The following is a 4,774-nucleotide window of genomic DNA, read 5'->3' as shown; positions in this document are numbered from 1 at the left end:
GCTAATTATTTCTCGCTGTCAGCCAATCGCTCGGCTGGCTCCTCCCTCTGTGGTATAAATGAGCCCCAGCTGTTTCGTGTGCAGCTTCAGCCCGAGGATTGGAGACAGGAAGGAGGAGGCGTGGACGGCAAACTTAGTGTGGGCCCGACCCTCTCTTTAAAAGCTTATCTTGGGTGTTTTCAGCTGGTGTGTCGCTAGAAACAGAAAAGAAATACTTATTTTCAAAAGGGAGAAGTTTAGTAAATTCACTAGTTCTTGATTAAATAATCGTTTGTGTCGCTAGAGTCCTGGTTTTTTCTGATCTTCTGCCCTTAGGTACTGTTTACCTCGTTCCTGTAATAGCCAGGGAGCATTAGGGGTATGGATACCCTTGTAAATTCATGGGGCCCTGTGCTCTGCAGGGGTCCTTGAATATGTTAAATTATAAAACGACATATTGTAAGTTTTAGCTCTTTAAATCCAAGGTGGCGTTTTGTCTGAGAGCTCAGACTTTGTCTAGCTGTGCCCTTGGTAACAGCTGAGAAAAGATGGGCACGTTTTAAGATTGTGATCCACCTCGCCCCTCTGGGTCAGTCTGTGATAGAGTGTATCCTGTTATACAATGCAGGCTTTATACCATCAAAATTTCCTTGCTATTTTCAGTCAGACACAATTAATCTCAAAAATACTGTGCGCTCCTGGAGTCATCTAATTGAATTCAAGGCTGTTCGCTTTGGCTCGACACAATTACAGAAAAAAAGTAATTTTGCTCTTTAATAGAGTTCTGTTTTCTATTGATATTTATTGCCCAAAAAAGTCCCTCATATAGGCTATCAAATTATGTCTGAGTCAATGAGTTGCCTTTTGGCGTTGCCTGCACCCAAAAGCTAAAAAAAAACCAAAAAAATCTGAGAAAATGAGTAACTAGTTCTCTAAAATATAAAAAGAATGAAGGAGAAAGGAAATTACATTTTTTTTGCCAAAGATACATGAATGATTTTAATAAATGAAATAAGAGAATTCATACAAAACCGACTGATTATTTCATACACACTAAATGCAACTGAAAACTAACCAAAAAAATGCGACCCTTAATTTGTAAAATGCTGTACCATGTTTTATACGATGCATATGGCAGGCAGTATATCACATGCATGCAGATTATGATGCTTACATAGTAAATAAGTTATATTTCAAGTACATTACTCTAACTATGAATTAGCAAGAAATTATTGAATTTCTGTGGAATATCACATAATTTTCAATAATGAGTTTGTGGCTTTCTGGTGACGTGACTGATGCATTGCACTATTTTTGTCGTCCCAGCCAAAACTGGTGTTTTCCACTGCTGTTTACCATCAGTAATTGCATTAATATAAGATTTCGCGTTGACTTGCATTTATTCGCAAGGTTTTGATTGTGACAAAGGAAGAGTGTAACTAGATCTTCTACAACCGCTTAAACACAGATGCCTGGCCCCGGCTCATCCATCCATCCATCCATCCATCCATCCATCCATCCATCCATCCTTCCATGCTGTTTGTCCATTACAAAGTCACTGTAAATCTTGAACCCAGGCCTAGGGGGGGGGGGTGCTGGGTGGGAAGGCAGCTGGGTGGGGTTCTGCATCATGGGGGCCCTGGATGAGGAGTTATGCGCAGTGGGCCTGCTAGAACCAATCCTAGGACAGGGATGCCAGTCCATCACAGGACAAAAGCTATGAACAACTTAAAGTGTTTTTATATAGCAGAAGAAAAGCTGCAGCAATGCGGCTGCCAGCTCCTCACACGCAGAACTCAACCCACAATAGCAGAGGCATAATACTCTCCTGCTAACCACTGAGCCACTGCACCTCCCGAAGAAACTGGTATTTTTAAACGTAATTGAATTCCACTTCTATAAAAATGCTCTATGTGCACGACAGTTTAAATTATACTGGAGGAGAACTTATTAGTTCTGTCGCACAAACCTTGAGGGCTCCAGAAAATTTCATTTTAATGCAATATTTCAAAATGAATTGGGGTAAATATTAAAAATGACACAAAATCCAGCATAATGATGCACAGACTCTCTGGTATGTTTGCACGTGCAGAGCTTTCTGGATGGTTTCCTGTTTAATTCGATTGACAGATCATGCAATTACCCAGTAGATCAAAGGTCACATTTAACATACTTCTAGATACAAATACAAGATTTTATCATTTGCATGGATAATATTATATTAGCCTGCTGGTCTGTTTTGTTTAGAGTCGCACTGTGTTTTACTGTGCTGACAGAGAATACCCACAATGTGACAAATTTGTAGTATTAAGATATATTAATATGTATTTCAAAAACATTTTTGACCCTTGACATAATGTAGGAGTTTTGTGTATTTACGCACATGTTTTAATAAGTAAATCCATTAAAATTGCCAGTCCAACATCCCCAGGGGTTTGGGGTTTAGGGACCACACTCAAGGGACCAATGGTGAAACTACTCTGCTGACCCTGGGCTTGAAACCAACTACCTTCCCATCACAGACAATGTGGTGTGGTGCCTCATGTTAGCACTGTAGCTAAATCTTGCCCCAGGCAATGTGAGTGTGTGATGTATATGCTACATTGTGGGGACATAAAAATCTATTATTTTGACATTGTGGGGACAATTTTTTTTCAGTCTCCACAAGGGGAATTTTATAAAAATCTATGCAATCAAAAAATTAAAAATGCCAAAGGTCTCGCATTTTCTTTGGTTACTTACAGTTAAGGTTTGGGTAGAGGTTAAGGTTGTCATTCTTAGAATTAGGGTTAACATCTTAGAAATAAATGGACGGTCCTCACAAACATATGGCTACCAATGCGTGTGTGTATGTGCATGTGTGTGTGCATGTGAGCAATTCACACTTTCCCTCTGTGCTTTCTGGGTGCCCTCCTCACTTTTCCAGAAGACAGAAAGATGGCCGATTGCGTGTTGAGCAACTGCTTTGCCAAGACGTGCATCACGTTTGACGTTTCGAGATTTCAGGCTCCTCGCCCGACATATTGACTGATTATAATGCTAAGAAAGAGGCGGTCTATCTGTAAACACAATTACTTTTTAATTGCTGCCATTTTCTTCATAGAAAAATGGGAATGGATGCTTATTGTGGGCCAAAGCAGATGCTGAGGAAAACGGTTTGCGGGGAAATGTGTTCTTTGCAGGTGCCAGGTGCTGCTCGATCACTGGGACCGTTACAGTAATTACTCTGGAAAACACGTTGTCCTCCACATTCACTGCACACAGTGAATAGGGATGCAGGAAATGCCCACAAGGAAACAGGGCGCGGTCTTCAATTAATATTTCATGTGCTTCTTTTTAATGGTTTCTATACTTTCAATTGTTCCTTTACTTTCCATAATCATGTCACACTCCATGTTCTACCCAAATAAAAGGCTTGCACTATGTAGTAAAAGGTGTTTACAGGTGAACAGAAAGTGTATTGTCACCGAGAGAGACATACTATAATGCGATATTCACCAGTTTGGAACATGATGCACTGTAATAATGAAGCTCTTAGATCAGGATACAGTCTGGTAGTTGGCTGGTTATTGATGGGTCCTACTGTAAACAGGACTCAAAACTGCATAAATACAAAAATACCCAATCACACCAAAAACACACAATGACACGAGTACTTGCTAGAACACACCCTGAGACTGTGGAACTTAGGGGAGGTCACTGGACAAATGTTAGGAAATATACATGGTGGGTAATCTGCACACAGTTAAACACAGAGGGATCAAGCACAAATCTAAGCAAGACACCGATACAGGAACATGCAAGACACAGAATAAGGCACATTAACTACATACATGACATAGACAGGGGTTATTTACAGTGCAGCAGCGTGGCATGCTGGGACATATGCAAACTATCTGGTCAGCACTTACTGTAGCTCACCGATGCTGCAATATGTATGTTGTTACTTGAACTGCTGTTATCATTCATATAGTACATAATGAACTGAATGTGAAATTGTCCTGTGGATATCTTTTTTGGTAACTCATAATGGGTGAGGAGTTAGGGCTCTGTACCCACGTGCGGAAGGTGATGGGATTGAATCCCATGACTTGCAGACTAATATATTATATTACTGAGGGGCCTTTGAGCAAGGCCCTAACCACCACTATTCCTGGGGATGCAGAGTGACCCCGTCTTCTCACTGCAAACTCGCTTCACTCACACGGCACCTTGGATAAGAGCAGAAGCTAAATAAATCTAACAGTGCAGCAGATCTCCCAGGCAAAATGACAGAGAGCCTCCTTTCTGCACCCCCCATGCCCCCCCCCCCCCCCCCCCCCCCCATTTCCTAGGATGCGTTAGCAGAGTCATAGGCAGTTTTCAATATAAAGGCTTCCTTCTTAGCACCGGGGGCATATCCAATTAACTCTGCTTTCATTATTCTTCATCTGTGTTAAATAGAAACTCACTTTAGGAACTGCAAACTCCAAAAGAGGTATTTCAAGATTTTTTACAGAATTGTAAAGCCCTAGTCCATCCATCCAGCCATCCATCCATCCATCCATCCATCCATCCATCCATCCATACATCCGTCTTCCAAACAACAGGAGGAGATGGTTTTATGTAAATATGTGAAGAGTGGGGCTCCTTTGTGAATTCTGCTGGCTGCTCCTCCGGTGAAGCCTCACGCAAAAACACAGTGGTAAAAATCAATGGCTGACTACATTCCGCACGCAAATCCATTAGTCTCTTTGCTCCCCTGAACGGAAATATTTTCTGGTGCTCACTAATGACTGTAGAGCTGCTTGCTCGG

The sequence above is a fragment of the Brienomyrus brachyistius genome, chromosome 16 (assembly GCF_023856365.1).
Source record: "Brienomyrus brachyistius isolate T26 chromosome 16, BBRACH_0.4, whole genome shotgun sequence".
Classification (NCBI taxonomy): domain Eukaryota; kingdom Metazoa; phylum Chordata; class Actinopteri; order Osteoglossiformes; family Mormyridae; genus Brienomyrus; species Brienomyrus brachyistius.
The sequence above is the reverse complement of the archived record's forward strand: the minus strand, read 5'-3'. Positions refer to the sequence as shown.